The sequence below is a fragment of the Acromyrmex echinatior genome, chromosome 2 (genome assembly GCF_024713525.1).
Source record: "Acromyrmex echinatior isolate Ae372 chromosome 2, ASM2471352v2, whole genome shotgun sequence".
NCBI lineage: Eukaryota > Metazoa > Arthropoda > Insecta > Hymenoptera > Formicidae > Acromyrmex > Acromyrmex echinatior.
Window position 1 is genome coordinate 15,013,127 of NC_141853.1, and position 21,576 is coordinate 15,034,702.

General features: G+C 34.0%; 1 protein-coding gene and 2 long non-coding RNA genes across 12 annotated transcripts in view; 1 reads left to right on the forward strand and 2 right to left on the reverse strand.

The window, feature by feature from the left end:
• Positions 1-17,698, forward strand: part of LOC147910534 (uncharacterized) — a 28,796-nt gene extending 11,098 nt beyond the window's left edge. The window contains exons 2-3 of the long non-coding RNA XR_015544035.1: positions 15,732-17,176; positions 17,612-17,698. This is a non-coding gene — a long non-coding RNA (uncharacterized LOC147910534). The remainder of the gene's footprint in view (positions 1-15,731; positions 17,177-17,611) is intronic.
• Positions 1-21,576, reverse strand: part of Ubx (ultrabithorax) — a 388,698-nt gene that overhangs the window by 251,255 nt on the left and 115,867 nt on the right. The gene's annotated exons all lie outside the window — the stretch shown is intronic.
• Positions 17,255-19,620, reverse strand: LOC147910535 (uncharacterized). The gene is made up of 2 exons (XR_015544036.1): positions 18,423-19,620; positions 17,255-18,335 (listed from the first exon to the last, which is right to left on the reverse strand). It is a non-coding gene; the product is annotated as an uncharacterized LOC147910535 (long non-coding RNA).

Consider the following 21,576-nt stretch of genomic DNA (forward strand, 5'->3'; position numbering starts at 1 on the left):
TCTTGTTCAAAATAGCTTCAACAAAAGTATAAAATAGCCTAAAGGTCGATTCTTAAATTTCAAGTATATAATTATTAATCAATATATTATTTATCATTATTAATTAATAATATTATTATTATTAATAAATAATGTAGTATCGTGGCAAAAGTAATCTGCACTAAAAACAGATATTGTATTCTGCATATAGTTTTCCGGATTTGCCAATATAGTAGTGAGGAAAAAAATTTCTTTAAAGGGAAAATTTCTTCAAAGAAATTGGCCTTCGTATATTTTTTTTTACAATGCGGTAAGTATAATTAAGAGCAGTATAACTGTAGTAGATGCTTATAATACCTGTTGTGCAAACACTTACCTGTCATTACCTGTCTTCTTTCAAGCGCCATTACCGGCCTTTCGTATAATTTAGCCTGTAATTTGTCAATGTGATTTACTTTTACTTAGAATGTATTTTATTTAGCAAAAAAAATAAAATAAAATTTTCTACATCTCGCTATAAGAATTCGAATTTTAAGATAAATCTTCTATCACACACATATCTTTGTTTCTGTAGATAGACATTATTTTTGCCATAATATTAAATACGTGTCTTGATTTGTATTATAAAATAAATTGTAGTTAATCAGTAATCCGTGCACAGTTAAGATTATAAAAATGAAAATATTATTAGATCGTTTCATCGTCATATTTGGAATATATCGCCATTCGAACGTCAGTGAAACGACGTTATAACTGTTACTCGCAACTGGAGTACCAATTGCTTGACTCAGAACTGCGGAGAATGCACAATTTCGCATGCAAACGTAATAAACCGTGTTCGTCGCCCGAGTAACCAGCGAACCGCATTCCCATTCCAGAAACGTGCGACTTTACTAACGCCACCGTGTTCAGCATCGTAAAGAATAGTTAGTAATTAACGTTTGAAGCCATGTGAAGCCAAACGGAATTTTCGTATAGGCTTTGTTTCATTCGTTATGAGAAATTTTTCGATTTTTATTAAATTCAAAAAAGATAAACGTACTCATATTATGAAAAATAATTTTGATCAATAAAACAGAATTCGTTAATATTACATCTACACTATACAAATGCAAGATAAGCTTCATTATCCGTACGATAAATTTAAAGATCTTTTAATTTTAGATACCTACTTAAAACACAATCAAGAGCTAACATTTTATAATTATCCTATAAGTATTAGATTACATAATCATCAAACCTAGTTTAGACTGAGTGACCTTTTTACATTAATAACATTTCGAAAAATCGGATTTAACATACATGCACATATCCACACACACACACATATCTTGATAAATTTCCTCGTCAAATAATACTAAGCGAAATTACATAGAAATTATATCAAACTAGCGAATTTATTGCACGCCTGCGTAGGGCATATTCATCCGATCAAGTCTCGCGATTTCAAGTGGAAGCGTCATAAACCGTGTTCGACGTCTGAAGATTGGTTAACCGCATTCCCATTCTAGAAACGTGTGCGCCAGTCGAGCGTCGCGACGGCTGGAATCATAAATAACATTTCAGCAATTAGCACACGCGATCAAGAGGGCGTTCTAACTTAGGGAGCGGCTACATCCCACCAATCGTGGTTCGAATATGGAATTTTCATAATAATAAGGATTACATCAGAATCCTCGAAATATCTCACCCTTCATAGATTCCTCCTAGATCCCTCTGGTTATCTTTGTTCGCGGCACTTAACTCAATCACTCAGAAAGGCTGGGGTGCGAAAAAAAGTATGAAGGGTCGTTGTAACTCGCTGGACTATTCGGGAAAAATCCCTCGCAGAAATTAACTTTGACATGACCACGAGTCTTTGATAAATCTGGCTACTCCGAACAATTAGATAAGAGAGAATAAAATTTAGAAGCTTATTACTGAAAAAACCGTTATAGTTATGAAGTGCGTATGTTTGACCGAAAGAAGGTGATTAAATATTTATGAGACATGATTTAACCATCTTTGCCGGAACATTTATTCCGGCCATTTGCCGCGCAATGGCGGAGGTAAACGATGAATAGAAGTGGAAGTATTCAAGATGAAAATCCAATGGAAGAATTAGCATTATAAGTATAGCACTTTGCAGTCTTTATGGATATGATTATCATATCGAAATATATCCTTGCTAATATAGGTCAAAACTCATTAAAAAGAATAATTGGATTATTTTTTAGAAGTAAACAGTAAGTAATTTTTATTTGTGTATATGGAGTATTGTTACGTAGATATGGCAAATAAATTTCTTATAATCGAATCCACGTGTAAATACAATATTTGAGATTACAAAAATTTTTTATAATACATTAAATTAACCGAGATTAATTTAATTCTTATTAATATATTTTTCGTAAATATACTATTTAAATAATCATACATCAATAATAATATGAACAAATTTTTATTATCATTGTAAATAGAATCAAAAAGTGGTTGCCTTATTTGAAAAATGTTAATTGAGATACGCTAAGAACATTTATTAGATGCAATTTATATAATATTTCTAAAAGTAAAAGTGACATAATTTATTTCTTTAAAACTATTTATATGTATAAAAAACAGTATGCGTTACATTCGACTAAAAAGTTCCGCTATCATTAAAAGACAGCATGCATCCTTCAGTTATTGCTTACACTTAAATAGCAGTATACATCGTAAAATGACGTCATCTAATGAACCGTATATTAATATAGTATTTATAGCAGTTCCTCGCTCATAAAATCTCCAGATCAAACCGATAAATATAGAAACCAGTTTCTGACGTTTCCGTTAATTTGATAACAACAATCTTAGAAAATTTAAAAGAAAAATTAAAATAAATTAGCATTTTGTATGTTTATATTTAATTAAAAAAAATTTCGATAGATATATGCATAACAATTATAATATATTAATTAATTTAATCCTTCATTGCTCGCGTGGGGTGTCCAGGACATTTACTAAGTGTATGAATGCTATTTATACACATTATTATTATAGTGCAAATTGTTTTACAATTAAAAAATTTTTTGCATTTATCTGAAGGATAGAATTCTGTATAGAATTATTATTAAATTCTATTTAATTGTAAATTATTAAAAATTATTAAAAAGAACAATGAAAATTGTTATAATGTAACATTTCACGCGCTTAATTAATTTGAAAAATTAAGCAAGTAATGTAGATAGGTTAATAAACTAGGTATTCATTTATTTTAAATAACGAATCAATTTTATAAGAAAATTATTGTAATTACATTATTTTCGTCAATAATAATGGTAAGCAAATTCCAAGAATGGCATTCCAAGAATGGATCTGAACACGAAGAAAATCCGCGAAACGCATAATCTTTATAAGCAAAATGTACTTCTCGTGTAGTTTGATGTTAGCGAGTTTGCTATTAGATAATAGAAACATCTCCGGCAAGTTTCAGTGTTACACGTCGATGAACAATACAGCATAGTGCATTCATGAATTATCAAGCATATGATTTAGCTCGGCAATGCATTGCAATCTCTTAACCTGTAAATTAGACGCATAACGATATCACAGATTTCATCTCACAAATGAAACGTTGAGACAAGAAAGAGAGGCAAGCAAAGCTAAAGGGAGATTGGAAGCGACGCTCGACGCAACATGAAATCATGAAAGTTTGCAAACTCGTGCGAACGACCGCTCGAACGCCTAAAAAAATGTGAGAGAAAGGGAAAGAAGAAACGAGATGTTTCAAGATCGGTCGTAGAATGATATAGAGAGAAGAACAGCATTGGAAAAATGGAGGAGCGATGTAGAAGGCACGAGTAAGATAGGAAGGACACGGCTCTGAAAAAATGAAGGTAAAAGTTTCGCTCGTAAAGCGAATGGAGGCAAAAAAGAAAAATTACATTAAGAAACTCGAGCGTAGTCGAGTGATGGTACTCGGTTGCTGGCATGCAATATGGTGGACTTTCCGAAAAATGGTCCGTTACACACGTCCTTGCTCTTTTTTTCTATTTCTAAGGGAAAGAAAATGGAAAATTAGTTCAAATTTGAACCAATTTTCATTGTCCTTGCGAATTATTATTAATGTACGTACATATAATTACGTTTGCTTAAAAAATTATACTATATTTAATATTTTAACGTTTTTATATTTCAACGTTATTACACTTAATACATTAACGTGTACGTCATAAATCACTCTTAATCAAAACTGCTATCCTATCGTTAAAATACATATAACACACAAGTCGCGTATAATAGTCTCATTAAAATTATTAACTGTCGATCTTATCAAGATAAATAAAATATAAACGTAAATATAAATTATACAAGGCGACATTAATTTATATTAGAATCTATTGATTACACAGAATATTTTTAAAAGTTTTGTGTCCTTCATGCACAAACACAGTGCAACAATAAACAATAGAATTAAGTCTCGGTGACACGAGTTAGAGACAGGAATAGGAAAATGCGACATGTTTTATCTTAGTTATCTTGCTCACGAACTATCGTAAGATGGGAGTATGCAAATGGTATAAGAAGGGGCTGCGAAAGGAAAAAAAAAGAGAGGGAGGCCGTCTGCACGCAAAATAAAGATACCTATCGGACCACCGTAATATATCACGTAATAGCAAAGAAAAGGAAAAACGAAGAAAAAAAACGGATGTGGTATGTAATAGACGTTGCACTGGGCGATCTAGACGTGTTTAAAATACTTGCAAGTCGCAATAATAACAACATTGTAATGACTGAACAGAGAGGAAGCGTCAGGAAGAAGTCCCTAACGTTCTTGTGGAGATTCGAGCGCGAGATTAAACAAAGGAACGGGAGTTCCGTAGTAAGGGGCAAGAAGGGTGAAGATGACGCTAGCTCACCTCTCGCGTAGTAGTTAGCTTCAAGTACAAGGGAATACGTATAGGTAGTAGAAGAAAGAAGAGACTAAGGGGAAAGAGGAGGGGAGGGAGCGAGAAAGAGAAAGGGAAAAAGAGAGAGAAAGAGAAAGACAGAAGATCGTCTGCATATAAAGTGGACGGGAAATGAACCGGGTTACATCGAGTTGGTAGGTAAAAGCGTGTGTCGGGGGTGCCTCTTTCTGCGAAGTTTGCCCGCCTTTTTACTTGGCGTACATTTCGTTTACATAGAGTACACGTTCGTGCTCACGCGCAAACGCGGATGTATCGTATACAGAGAGAGAGAGAGAGAGAGAGAAGGGGATGGTATAGTCGCGTATGTGTGTACCCGCGCATACATATATGTGTACATATAAAATATATATATATATACACGTACAGAAGCGGGTGGGAGCGAGTAGAAGGTCGAAGCCTGGTTAAAAGCGCGCAGGATGCTCGCAATGGCCAGCCATTTTCAACTTTTGCTATCGCGTAGCCGAGAATGGAAAATGGAGAATCTCGTCGGCGAAATATACGCCTGAACAGAGCTCATTTAGTTCGAAAGTTTCTCGAGGATCTCTTTCTCTCTCTTTCTCTCTTCCGTTTACTGATCTCTCCTGTCTCTCTTTTTCGCTCGCTATCCTCGTTACTTCTATCAAGATCTTGCTATCAAGATAGCGGGACGGACGACATCGAACACGTCGGTGCGTAGTCTCAGCTGATAGATAAACACCAGAATATGCCCGTGATGTGCCTTCCCGAAATAATCCCCCAGGATATCCATGCATAGTTTTGAAGGGTATAACATAAATGTATAATTATTCCTTGCTTTCTGAGCGGGCGATAGATGTTTTAATTTGCAAGTGAAATGACACGCGAAAACGGTCCGCTCGCCGCGAAGTTCAATTAGAGAGATTCGAGACACGGATGTTTCACATTCCTACGTAATGCAATTTTCTCGATGAAATTTACCGGTGGCACGTTTCGCGCACAGTTCCGCAAATGGAAAACTTTTGTTCGCAGCTGTGACCGAACGTTCTTTCGATCGCTTAAGTATGCTGGATATATATCAAATATCTTTTTTAAAATGACTTTTATACCGCAGGTTTTTAGGCAAGTTGATATATGACACGATTCTAAATTTGCATTAAAGCATGAAAAGTAATCACCGCGGACTTAAAATAAATTGAACAGAAAGTACCTAGTCCTCGCTAATGGAGGCTGAAATAACTAATTCGTGATCGTACACATCTCTCATTGGTCCATATTGGCACAACCGAATTCTGATCAGTAAAAGTAAAAAATATGGTCTCGCTAATGACAAGCAAATAGAATACATGGAGCTGGAATGTCGAAAGGCACAGTTTAACGATCGTCAAAAGTCAGGGAGCCCAGTCATAAATTCTTCTATGACATTTACAATCGGACACCTCACGACGGAAATTCTCGCTAGACGAGAATCTGAGATGTTCGATGATCGTTAATCTGATCAACCGCGACGAGTACGAATTGGACTTTAACGTGATTTAAATCCGGAATAGACATTTATTTAATAATAATAATAATTTATGCCGTGCAGAGAGAAAGAATCGCGACGCGTTACCTTGAAAAGACTTCGCATCGTTGATAATCTCGATTCTGAGGTTCCTTGGACCGTTTCCAAATTGTAACCAAATTTTCCAGTGAATTAAACTAAATTCGCCATTCTCGTCTTAAGTTTTAATTAATGCCAAAGTTTCTTATCTTTAAGCCGACCAATCTTACCAAACAATTTCAAAACTTTAATAGAAGAGATATTGTGATAAATAACTCGTGCTATGTGTATGATATAAAGTTTTGTTCTTTAAAATTGTACTACAAAATAAGTATCAATGAATGCTTGTAATCAATAAAGTATATACTTAATAACTTAAAAAAATAAAAAATATAATAACTAGATTATTATTAAATAAATTGCCTTGTAAATTAAGCATCAATATTTTATTAACGACTAAATTTAATAATCGCGAGTTTCAGAGATTTTTCACAACCTTCTTTCGAAATTTAGTCGTATTTGCGAACTATTTCCGGAACGATATCGAGTTCCATCTATGTTTGATCCTGCTCGGCGAAATCTTCTCGGCGACTGAACGCGAATAGAGATAGATGCAGTACAAACTGCAGCAACGACGATTCGTGGGAGATGGGACAAAGTGACCGTAAAATTTCCCATGACATTGGTAATAACGGAGGTACTCTTAGCGATACGAATCCGTTCGTGACAAAATTGAATCGGTAAGATTCCATAAAACTTTCGCGACGCGCACAATTGTGAAAATTCTATGTCTAACAATAAAATACATCTGCAGATTATTCGACGGTCCTTTTTTCTAACTTTACCATGTAGCACACGAAATCTCGTCACATTACATTCCGAAAGCTTTTTAGATAATGAATTACATATTTTTCTCAAATAATATTTATACAAGCACAAAGTTACAATACAAAAAAATTACATACATACTTTTATTGTATACATACTTAAATCTAAATCTTTAAAATTAATTGAAGAAATAATCCTACTGATTTATAAAACAAAATATTTGAAGCTTATTATTTCGTTTCTCAAAGAACATTCATACAGTGATCATTATTATTTCATAGATCTTAGTTGAAAATCATTTTTAAAATAATACTATATATGATGACGAACGATCGTGATAACATTATCGTTCGTCATCAAACTTTTAGTTACAGAACAATGCACTGACGTCGTTCTCTTTACTATGAAATTGCTATGAACCCATTCAGCGTTTATCCAATCTCACTGGTTGTACGTTCCGAGCCATTTTTAGAATTAACCTACCCAAATATGCAAATTGTTGAGAAGCGTAGTCGAGCTACTTCGAAGATTCTTGGAGGAGAATGGACGATTCAGTTGGCTCGTACTGGAAGAGGAATATAATCTTCGCCTATGGGTAGATTGTGGGAAACCAAAATGAACAAGCAAAAAGGAATCCGACTGGACGCATGTATGTACGTGATCCTCTATCGACGTAGATATTTGTAGATGTCATGGAAAGGACGAGCAAAGTGAGCAATAGCGATCAAATAAATCAAAATTGGATTCTCTCTTTACTCTCACTCACAAGATTGTATATGGATGTGTATACATACATATATAAAATAGTATAATATATATTTTTTAATAGATGTATATATATATATATATATATAATATATTATATCTTTACATTTTTCTACAATACTTATTTTTATGAAAGAGTAGCAAAGTTTTATTTTTAATATTTTATTAACAAATTTTATGATTGTATTGTCAATAATGTTTTAAATGTATCTGAGAAGCCATCAGAAATTTTAATTTTCATTTTTCATTTTAACAAATGAAATTAAATTGTTCGAATTCTACAAGTTATACATTTACGTCTGAACATTCACGTTACATGTATCAATACAGGTTTGCGGCTCGTGTGTTCGATATTAATATATTCAATTTCAATTGAGAATTCGAATCTTAACAAACAAAATAGAGTTCACAACAAATTGTCACTCTATAGAGATAAGCCGTTTCAGAATTTCTCGCAAATTGAGAACAATTTGCTATAAAAACTCGTAGTGCGCCCCGAAAAAAGACCAACGTCACTTCAGAAAATACGCATTACGGTGCCTAATAATCGCATGCCAGTTGAGAGCATGATGGCGGCACAAGGCGGAGCTCTCCGCGAATATTTCTGTCTGCGTAGGTAACTTAAGAGCAGGAGAGAAAGAGAGACGCAGAAGAGAAGAGAACCAAGAGAGTGGAAGAAGCGAAGCCGACAGAAGGGAAACGAGAGGTCGACTGTAATCGTTCCTCGATTCAACCAGAAAGGGAATCCGACGTTCCAATTCCAGTCGTGCTCCTTCCTGTTTTAATTAAAATCAGAAGTTGACGACCGACCGTCGCGCGTCCCAACTTTTTAACAAAAACGTAAAATGTCGTATCTTAATGCGGCAAAATTGTTTTCGTTGCCATTATCGCGAGTACAACGAAGATGATTTCATTCAGTACATTTTGTAAAGCCCCAATGCATGTCTACTCCAAGTTCGTGTAATGCTACTATTTATCGTTTACTTTATCTATTTCAGGATACAGATAACGCCATGTATGAATAAGTAACGATGGATTCGAATATCATCATATCATAAACATAAAATTTACCTCAAAGAAGATATTAATCTTTATATTCATATCTCGCGTGTTGATTCTAATTGATATAAATAATGAAGAAATTAGTTTAGGAAGAGTTGATGAAATAAATATTATTAAAATTACTAAAAATTGGTAAAATTTAATTTATAATAATTCATTCAAAATAAAGATTAAGATAAAGCAATTCTATAATTAACATAATTCCTTAAAAGTACCAATCAATTATATTAATGCTATACAAATATGTATAATGATCAATTTACATTAGAAAGTCTGATAGAAAATCGATTCATTAATAGCTGCTTTGATAGTTGATAGTGTTGAATAAAATCTGGAAATAAAGAAAAGTCTGTATTCACAATAATTTATTTTTTATTTCATTCGTTAATTAATTAATTAAGATAAACGAATTTTTCGTTTTATCCTAAATAATTAAAATAATTAAAAAATCGATATTAATATAGACAATTTCCATTCACGGTTGCATTACACACATTTTTACATTTTATGGAATATTTTAAGAATTTTACTGGTATTTTAAAAACTCTGTCATTGCAACCGTTAGTTCCGCTCGAATTTCATTCGCGTGATATCTCTTTTATTTCTATAGTATTTTTCTACGTCTATCTTATATATTTCTTTCTTTACCTTATTACCTACTGCAATTTTTCTTTCGAAACCATTCTTGTAAATGCGTTATCGCTCGCATCAGTTGGCTTCGAGACTGTTTTTGAGTTTAACAACACCTGATAATACTTTATCAACACTATTAATCCTCTATTTTTGACATTTCTATCACAAGGAAAAATTTCAAGAATGAGCACATGAACAATGATGTGTGTATTAAATGAATTCAAACCTTCGTAATGTAATATCACAATATAATCTCGATCATGCATTAGTATTGTATTTGTATTCGTGTAAAGGGTCAGGGTTACAGGGAGAGAAAGGGAGAGAAAGGGAAGGAGGGGGAAGAGAGATGGAAGGATTCACAGAAAGCCGGCAGAAATAAAGATGAGGGTATAGGTGTCGGGGGATGGACCATTCGCCATGACCATCCTATGAAGCCGCGTACGCAGTCTTGGGTATAACAGATGCCCTCCCCTCTCCCCTTTCCACTTTCAGAACGGGGAAGTTTTATTGGAATAAAGGTTATAAGTGGAAGAGCGTGCGAAGAAGACCGTATATATATTCCTTTAGTTGTGGTGAGTAGGGAAAAATAATACGGAGGCGGGCAAACAGACGAACAAATGGAATCAGATATTAAAGATCAGCATGAAACTTACTGAAGCAGGAACAAGAAAAAAACTACCGTGACTTTTGAACATCTTTAAGTGCGATAATCGTTTAAAGTATTCAAATATAATCCTGCGTCTTTCGTTTTTTTTTTTTAAATTAGAATTTTATCCTCGCCGTTTAAGTCGATGCTTTTATAATAATTTACGTCTTGTAGGTGACAGTAGTTACGAAGAGTTATATAGCGAAATATAGAAACAAAATGCATCATATAATCTTAATAAAATGCTATTTTCACATCGACTATCATACACGGTCATATAGCGTGCAATGAGTGATTACACATCGACCGTCAAACACGCAGTTATGTTAAGTAGAGTTAAGTGGAGGTTGCTCGTTATAGAAAAAAGAAAAATCCCGTGAACAAATATCCGAGCGTTGCATTAGCTTTATCTTGGCATATCCGTGATTCATGTGAGCTGTAAATAACGAGCCCACTTCGAAAGCGTATCTCTCTCTCTCTCTTTCAGGCTCTGGTATGTGCGTATCTAAGTTTGCAAGCGAACGACGACGCTAGATCGTCTCGCTCGATTCTCGAATATCCCATCTTAACTCCCTACCGATATCTTCTCCCCTTTCCTTACCCTTCCTTTACCGTCCCTTCACGCGTTTCCTTTGCCGCCCTGCTGCAAACCCCTCTTCGAATCCAACGCGATATCAACGGATTACCTTACCGGAGGTAATAAGGAAGATAGCAATACTGTTAAATCGATACGTCCCACAGACGAGCATCATCCTGCTCAGTGATCTTTTTGAAGCACGTTGCACGTGCTCGCAAGCGCAATGCGGTGTGGTGCAGCACGACAGGCGGAATGACCGCGCGTAATTTGAAAAATATTTTGCGCTGGCCCACGCATGCGCGCTCTAGGAGAACCGGATACGTATCCGAGACGCGTCACGCAGAAATAAGATATTATAATCCCGTGGACGATCGTAAATATCGTTGCGGTGACGCGGGCATTACACAAAGTTGTAAAGTCGTAGGACATGTTACACGGAGCCGGCCGCACTCGCGACTCGTTTGGCACGCCGGCTGACGGGGATATTTTCTTTATTTTTAATATTCTTTTTTTCTTTTTTTTTCTTTGCCGTTCAACGTTCATGCTTGCACGTAAATACGTCGCCCGGTCAAATCCAGCGCGATCGCGCCGGCACTAATTAAAGCGTATTGCTCGTAGATCGCGTGACATCTCATGTACGTATGCCTATGTATATCTCATTTGATGTTGTTAACGCTTTGAAATGTACATAATTCGATAAGAAATATCTTACAACTGTAAGAACGAGGAGAGCAATATATTATATTATTTTTGCAAGATATTTTTCATGCTTATTTGTGGAAGCAAGTAAACTATCATATATATATTTACTTGTAATGAAAAAAAAAATCGTAAAAGTAGTGAGATATTAGGTCACTTAGTTTCGCGAAGTATAATTATAGTAACCGTAAACACTAGTACTTGTTATAAATACTTTAAGAGAAAGCTGCGTGATTTATTAATTAAGAGACTTATAATGTCTTACAGGTGTATAATATTTTATACATAATATATTACAGTCATAATACATATCATAATAATTATAGAGGCAAAGATGAGAAAGATTAGAAAATATATAAAAAAATTAAAATTTATATAATCATTTGAATTTCGAACATCTATTGTATCGTTTTTCTTTGAGTTACTCTTATTCTTATTCGGTCTGTTATAGAAACAATCTACTTACAGAGGCATCTATTTTCAACTTGAATGCGACGATGTTTCTATTCTATTGATTTTAAAGCGTTACTTGATAAGAATTGTCATGTCGAATATGTATTTCTATGTTACGTTTACAGACATTTCTTACTTGTGTTAATCGATGTACTCGCAAGTATATGCATTTATATGACAATAGTCATTCAATATTTTCTTCCTTTCTTGCTTTTAATAAGCAAATTATGTAAATCGCATTACAGTGATGTAATACGCAATATTACAAAGATATTCGTTCAACTAGGCACTAACATCACGTATCTATTCCTGGATACAATCCAAGGTGTCACTAAATTATCAGAGTCGCGCGTTTCCAACAGTAAATGCTTTTCATGCTTTCACCGAATGTGTGGATATCGCGACACGAAGGGACAATTATAATACGCTCCGGTCATCTCTATTCCGCGTAGCGTACCCTCGATACCTTCTCGCCTTTTTTGCCTCTCCGCTGCGAAATGAAACTGCATGCACACTGCCCGCTCGTTCCTTTCTATCTTTCTCTTTCATTCGCCCTCTGCCTCTTTTCTCGCTTGTTCACCTCACGCTTCTCCCTCTTTCGGAGAGAGAACTCCTGCTCTCCTCCCTCCTGCACAACCGAAGCTAAATGCGCTCGCCATTCCAACCCTCTTTCCTTCCCTCCTTCTCTTTTCCGATGGTTTTTCTTTCTCTCCCTCGCCTCAAGCGCTCAAACCCCACCTCGCCTCCTTCTACCAGCTCTTTCTCATCTGCTACACTGCCATCCCTTCCCCACCTTCTGTTCTCTTACCAACCGGGCCGCACGAGAATACATATTTTACAGGCATTCATGATGGCCGCCGCACATCTGTGCGAACCTGCCTGCTGGGCTGCCTCTAGCTTGCCTCGGGCAGGCTCGCCCCCTTCAAACCAGAGCGATACCGGATCTGCCCAGGCTAAACCTGCGTTGTCTCTCTTACTCTCTTCAACTACAATCCCACACCATTTGGATGCATCGTAGGAATAATTAATTTGTTCGGTTCTTTTTATGATTTAATAGGAGAGCATCGAATTATTATTTTTCACTCGATAATATTATTTTTCATTAATATTTCATGAAGACAAATGTTAAATAAAAATGAACACATAGTACGTGTGAAAGATTCTCTCTTCTTTATAAAAGCTTATTATAAAATTAAGAATAGTGAGTGCAGTGAGAATATATCTAGACATTTCAAAAGAGTGAGTGCAAAGAAGTGAGATATTAAATAATATTTTGTAGATAAAAGAGATAACATCTAAGTGAAGTTTTTTGCAAGTAGATGTATGCAGATTTATTAAATTTATGAATGTGTGTTAAAAATGAACCAAAATTTAACAATCCAATGATCTATAAGAAAACACAAAACAAATTAGGTTTGTTATTATCAATGATAATAAATATTTCAACCTTAAAGTATATGTTGATAAGCTGAATTACAAATAAATATATTAATTATCTTATGGCATATGTCAATAATGATTTTTTTAATAATAATTTCTTCCAATTACATATTCACGAATTATCGTATAAATTCATACAGCCACACACTCACACATATACGCACGTACATACAGTCAAGTGGTAAAATATGCGACACTAGGCACTAAGCTAAGTCTAGATATATCAGCCAACTTCATCGTTGCTGCGTAGAAAAGAGGACAGATCTATATCCGCGCAAAACGCGACCGAAATTGCAGTCGTAATTGCATAATAATCCCTCTTGTGGTTGTATCATGGTTGGAAGAAAAGCTATAAAAAATAAACGAATATGTATGCTTTGTGGGTCAACTGCTCCTTTCCACTATACGATTCTTTGGCCAGTTTGCTTACAAGTGCGCGCACTGATGGTCATTATTATAATCGTCAAACCTGCGTTGATGTAGGTATACATATATCCTATTACCTACCTATTATTCTGACGTGACCTTTACTCCATTATACTCAGGCTTGTGTCTTCGAGCTACCTTTCACTCTTCAGTTTTACGACGATTTACCGTGAGATGGGTGCGAAGTTATTGCCACCGATTTTAGTGTACCTATGTACGCTTATGACTACATCGGCTCTCGAAGGCGCAAACCTGGCAAGCTATGTTAAAATCTCAAGGGAGGATCGAGTTTTCTGTCGGTGGCCTCGCTCTCGTTTCTTTTTTCGCGGGATCCAGACGATTAAGTTCGGATTTTCATGGTGGCGTCCTACAGCCGTGTTTCTTTATGTGGTATCGCTTAACTAGATACCATGAAATTCCTTTGCATATATTAGGATTTCAGTCGCGAGATACAGTGGCGTAGAATCAAGGAAAAGTATAATCTTAATAAGAAGAAATTAAAAAAAAATGATTACTTTGTACGTCTTACACATTCTCTTGAATCTTAATAATGTCCCTTTAATGTCACGTTTGGAGCACTTTATTAGAGTTGATATTTCAATAAAATTTAATGAAATTTGAGTCGATAAATATGTTATTGAATTACGAAATATATATGTATATTATTAGATATATTTATACACATAAATTCTAAACATATAAATTGTAAATTATAAGTATTTTATACATACCTTTTTCTAATAGATAATTTAAAAAATTGAAGCAACTAAAAGATTCATTTTGATTATATCTAATTTTGAAGAAAATAAAAATACATACAGGTTTCTTTATGCTTGAATTTTTGTTAATATAAAATTTGGTTAATCTATATTATATTTTTTCTTTTTGACTTGATGTAATTCTAAAAATACTATTCCAAATCAAATGAGCTATTTATAATGAAAATCCTCTCTGAAATGTTGATCAATTTTATTACTTTTATTACTTTTAAATATTGTAAAGAAATGTAACAAGTTCTGGCACGATTAAATATGTATATTGATACTAGAATAATAGACAAATGCCAACTCAGTAAATAAAATCGATGTCATTAGTCTCTGTTACTCTCTTAATAAAATTTTTGGTAAAATGATCAAAAGTCACAGATTTCTTTTTTGTAAGAAATAAAAATCAGACATCAAAAGAGTTTAATGATACAGTTAAATCTGACATTACAGTTAAATAAACTGATACTTTAATTCGCAAGAATAATGAACAAGAGATTAATTGATTGAAGCGCTTAGCTTGTTCAGCTAAATTCCTCCTCATAAACATCACTTACTACTGATTTAATGTGTATACGCTTATACATGCATTATGTATATAACAATGGGAGTCTATAAACGAATGTTTTGGATTGTGTTGTACAGATGGCAGCACCTGCCAAGGTATTCCATGAAGGTCAATATTTGAAGCTACGGAACTATCAGAGTTTTAATAGAGAAAGTTTAATTAAATAATAGAGCTTTTGGAAAATCTATATATTTATTTGTTTCACTATTCTCCCAATATCTAATTGAATTTATTATCAAGCTTTTTTATTCTCGTAATAAATCGTCATTATAGAATATTAAAGTTAATTTCATTTGAAAAGAACTCGTTCTATTTCGTATTTTTGAATTTCATATTTGTTAACTTTTACATACGCAATCTTATATTAAATATATTACGTAATATGTTTTATCTATGTAAACTTAATATTACAACGCCGGGGCTAGCACATAAAAATCTGAATCACTGTTCTTTAAATGTTCACAGATTTGCTGGCAACCCGTTTCTTTCGATTCACGGATAAACTACTCGTCGAATTAATAATTTTCGCCACCGTGAGGTTTCTGTAGCAAATTCACGAGGTCGTACCTTACCTGCTCACTAAACAAAGAGTAAGCCGAAGAGCCACGGGCGTGAATGAGAGATGGAGAAAGAAGGAAAGTAAAACGAAACCACAGGGCAGCTCACAATACACTCGTACCCTCTCTCTTTCACGTAACAGAGCGTTGCCCAATAAAAACGTCACGAATTCAGGGGCAAAGAGTTTCTGAGTGAAGACCGTCTGGTGGCGCCAGGTTACACCACGTTCCTGATCCACGGGGAGTTGCGTAAAGCTCACTGACTCGCTATCACACGCAAAGAGTCAAGGAGTGGTGGGAAGACTGTGGAACGAGACGATATCTCGCACACACAGATGCAGTGAAATCAAATCGACGCTAGCGCGCTTCGCAGGAAGGGCGAGAAAGCAGCAGGACTAAGCGTCAAGGAAAACAGAGAATATTATGAGAAGATCAAAGTTAAAGAGAGAAGAACGTAAACGGAGACAATGAAAGGCAAAGAGAAATCTATGAGAGAGAGAGAGAGAGAGAGAGAGAGAGAGAGAGAGAGAGAGAGAGAAAAAGCTGCATAGAACTATAGGGTGAATGAAGAAAACGTAAAAAAATAGTCGGAGTAAGTGAGAAGGCAACAGAGAGAAGGTAACAGAGAAGGGTTGATCGATTCTGATAAGAACGAAAAAGATGGAACGATCTTTAGAGAAACAGAAGATGATGGAGGAAATAGACAATGGAAGAAAGACAGATGCAGAGAAAAAGAATGGGGTACGAATGAATAAAGTACATATAAAGGAGAAAGAGAAGTTGCTCGGAAACTATGAGAAAAACAAAGAGCGGAAGCTTGGCAAGAGGGAGGAAGTTAGAGCTAGAAAGGGGAAAAGAGATGGAGTGAGAGGGGTTGGTCGACCCTGCGCGTTATCAAGAGCCGCCCCTCCCAGTTGCTTCTATATCCACCCCGACTTTATATACCCCCCCGTGCATCCAAAGAGGTATATGCATTCGTGTGTGCGGTGGTGAAAACCCACACAACATTGACGTGGCTCGTCCCTAGACGTAGCTGAGCGCAGAGTGACGCCGCATGGCGTCGGCGTCGCGAGGTCCCGGCGCTAACTCTCTAACGATGGCATCGTCGGCCAACCGCCGCCAGAGGAAGCCGCTTCTTCGTAGATCGTAACACGTTCCTGGATGACCGGGACGCCTGGACGGATCGGAGAACCCGAAGGACCGGGCACGAAGAGACGAAGAGACCCGATACCCGCGAGTGACGTGCAACGCCGAAGCGCCGCGACGCCGACAGTCGTCCGCGGGACGCGTCACGGTCGTCTCACGAGAGACCGAGGGCGTTTATACTGCATCGTCCTTCAGTTAGCATCTGACGTATGAACGACACAAGTCTCTAATCATCCCGTCTTATCTTCCAGCGTCAGTTTTTTTTTTAATTTTTTTTATTCCTCAACTGTACGCATTCTTTCCCATTCTATCCCATTCTCTACGCCTCTCCCATTTTCGTCTCGTCTCGACTCACCCGTTCTCGAATCCATCTCTCTTTATCCTCGATTGCGTCGAGCGCTCTGTCCTTCGCGTCGAGCCACGGCTCAGCGAATCGGCGAACGAAACGGAGCACATCCACCGTGAACGTCACTCGTAGCATGTAGACCGAACGGAGCTGTCATTCGTACGCCGCGAAGACGAAATCGGAGTGCCTTCTGTGATTGATAATCCTAAATGTCCCTTCGGACTCCTCAGTGTGCGGTGTTTGATATATATCGGAAAAGGATTACACATCAGATTTCACATATCGGTTGATTTCAGTTGGCGATGCTCGAATAGGAGATCTACGTGATGACGATGTCTTAAAAATTAATCCGATCGCAAAAAGGGAGACTCAGAGAAAGGAAATGTAATTATCTAATAATATCAGGTCAGTAGACTTTTTGAACTTCTTGTTCTATAGTTTAAAAATATTTCCAGACATATTATAACGATCATGCTTGATAAATGTATGGTAACAATGCATGCTTATTGGGTAGACGAATATTGATCGATTGTTACGCGAGCTGCCTTACATTTCGGTGGAAGATTTCCGCAATAGCCCAAACAGCAGGCAACCAGTCCGACATCTCAGCACGCTGGGCTTCCAAACTCCATGGACTTTTGAGAACCATGATTTCGTCATGGGTCGCGAACTAATAAGGTCATTTTATGACCGTTTAGTCACCGTTTTTCTCTTTTTTTTTTCCCTTTCGCATGGGATTCTTTCAAGAAAGCGTTAAATAAATCTTCAATCTATCGGTTTCCGTGAAACTCTGAGACAAAAATTTTAGAATATCTGATCTTGCCAATATCCATTAATATCTCGTGTATTATTTATATGTATCCGTAGGCAAAAACTCAAGATGGTCATGAAAAACAAAACGTGTATGGATTTCTACTGAGTATTGAGCAATTATTTCAATTGGATTCTCAAGATCCACTTCCATCCTGCACGAGTCAGCAATATTTAATAAGCATCTTGTCTTACGCAACTTGGATTAGACTGCAACCGGAATTATTTACGGTGAGAAAAATACGAATACTGTAACATTTTTCCTTTCCATTTTTCAAAAACTAACCAACATTTTACCTGGATTAGGAATGGGAGACATTAATGATCGAGGTCGTCTATCGTTTTATACCAGCAACTCCAGAAGATATAATTGTTAGTCTATTCTATGAGAGATGCCAGACTGCCGTCGATCTTATCAGGCTCTGCATCCTTGGGCCACCAGCGAGGCGTTATCCGATGAGGAATGTGAAACCCCCTGTACGTATACTGAATGTATCCTGAGTGTATTCCTGTCCGGTATACCTTCAGTATACGTAACAGGAGGCTACACCGAACGACGTTGAACTTCTTCATCGGCGCAGTTTCTCAATTATAAATAATCTTCATGCTATAAAACATAGAATCTTAACAAGATAGAGAGAATAATAAAAATATAGAATCACTTTTAGAATAATAAGATATTTCAATTACTTAAGATGTCGCAAATTTTGTTAAATGTTCACATGTCAATATTCGTAAATTTGTTGATTGTATAAAGAGTACTAATAAAAGAATTATGCATATAATTACATGTACAATTATAATATTATTAGGTGTTGGAATTAATTCGTAGCGTTTTACAAGTGATGGGAAGTACTTTCATTAATGTATTTTTTAATGCTCATGTGAAATAAATAACATTCTTTCATTAAAAACGCTACGAATTAATTCCAACACCTAATAATATATTTATAGCATATTAACGTGTCAAATTTAAAATTTTTATACTAAATTATATCGTATAACTATAGTGTATAAATATATATATATTTATTTATTTATTTATTATATAGATACAATATATATAAATCTTTCTCTTGGTATAAAAAATTATTTTTAAACAATAAATATTACGTTTTCTTAACCAAACTTATACTATACTTATAAAGATGCTATTAATAATTTAATTAATTTGCAAAATAATATCTGTTTTATATAAAAGTTAAATTTCCTTTTATACAATAAAAATTGTATTATTTTTATCTTATATCCTTTGTAAAGTAATCTCTATATATTTAATAAAATTGAAATAAAAAATTACGCGTTATATAAATCATATTTAATAAATAACGTAATATCACGAATAAAGCATAATGAATTTACTGATATTATTATATTTCTTTCAAGTACCTTATCCATAAATTAAATACATCTAACAATAAGTATTATATTGTGTACACGATAATAACATCTTTAGAAACCACAATTATAACAAGTAAATATACGTTGTATATATAATAATGTATTTTTGACAAAAATCGCAATCATATATATATATATATATATATATATATATATATATATCTTCTATAAATATAAAAACAAAAACGAAATATGCAATGTATAAATTATGCATATATATATGTATATAATTTAAGAATTATATAACAAATTAAAGAATTAACAATTTAAAAAAGTATCAGGTTTTTATATATATGAATTGCTTTTTAAACAAAAAAAATATATAAAATAAATTTTCAAACGTATTTCGAAACTAAACTAAATTAAATAATATTTTTAAACTTGCGCTCTACTCTTTCCAGTATTTTTTTAAATAGCAAAATCTATTATGAGTAGCGCACAATTAGTATTCTCTCGTTAGTATTAATTAAAAATAAAATATTACTCAATGTTACTTCTTAAAATTAAATAACAAACACATAAAAAAGAAATATCTTATTAATCCATAAATAGAAGAATTCAAAAAATTTCAAAATACATGCAATTTCGTGATATCGTTTTAAATTGAAAAATATTTTTTGCTTGATCTGCAATAATTATTTTTTTTTTTTAAATAATAAACTAAATAAAAAGAATTATTAGAAATTTTTAGTGAATTATTTTGTTTATATTTAAAAATTTAACTCTGTTTTTCTTTAGAGACACTATTAATATTTTCTGATAAAATAGTTAATCTTCCATAAGATTAAATAAAATAGTTTACATATAAAAAAAAGAGAACTAATACATATTATTTATTTATTACAATGTGCAAGAACTAAAAAGCGTAAAGTTAAGTCGTAAGTGTAGAGCACAAAACTTTCTAATAAATTTTCAACGATATAAATAAGAAATATATTGTTCCATTCAAAAGTGACACTTTTAGAGTAAGCGATAAACCTTCTTCGAATTTTATTGTATAAGATCAAGCTTGACAGATTTTCCTTTTTTTAGAGCGATCATAAAAAGGGTTAAAAGGAAAAGAATTCAGAGCGTTATTGTCGCTGGTTGAAGCGTATGCAATTGGTAAAAAGGGTTAAAGAAAGCAACTAAACGCAATAAAATTAGAAAGCTAGGGAAGGGTTGTCTAACAAACTGTGGGTTAAAAATTTCACCTTTTTAGAAAATTCATTCAGTTTACGTCAGGTAGCGAACGAGTGCATACAATCATGAGAATTTTCGAAGGAAGATGCTGCTGGCAAAGGTTCATAGTAGTAAGTTAATCATTTTATGCATTTATTTAAATTTATAAAGATTTTTGTTGATAACTGATTTCCTCCAAACTTGTTTTAATTTGCGTCTTTTTAAAAGCTTTTTTTTAATCCATTTTTCTGTATAATAATCATTTTCATGTAATAATTAAATTAATAATAATAGAAGAAAATACAGAAAATATATAAATGTTTCAAAAAATTAAAACATAAGACGTCTTATTTAAAAAATGTCATTAAAACGTTTTTTAGACATCATGTGAAACATTTTTAACACGTTTTTAAGATGTTTCGATTTTGGACATATGATGTCTAGGAATCTTTTCAATTTTAATAAAAAATAGTTTTACGTAAAATTATTCGTGATATTAATATTTTCTATAAAATAGTTAAAATTATGAAATGTTAATTTAATATGTCTTTGTCAAGAAATATTAATCTAACAGACATTTAAAGAACTAAATATATTAATTTAAATACATTATACACATATACTTTATAATTCTCAATATATATGTACATTCCGGTAGTTTCTATTTCTTTAAGAAATTTCTAAAAGAAATTATTTTTTACTAAAGTACGTATAACAAAAACAATATCTAAACTTTTCTATAACAAAATTTTCTTAAAATAATAACAAATAAATTAGAATTTAGATAAAACTTTTAGTTATTACGTCAAAATGATTAACGGGCAATTGTGATTGCAAGAAATGCTATCATAAAGATGAAGTAGTCTTTAAATTTATTCTACAAAATAAA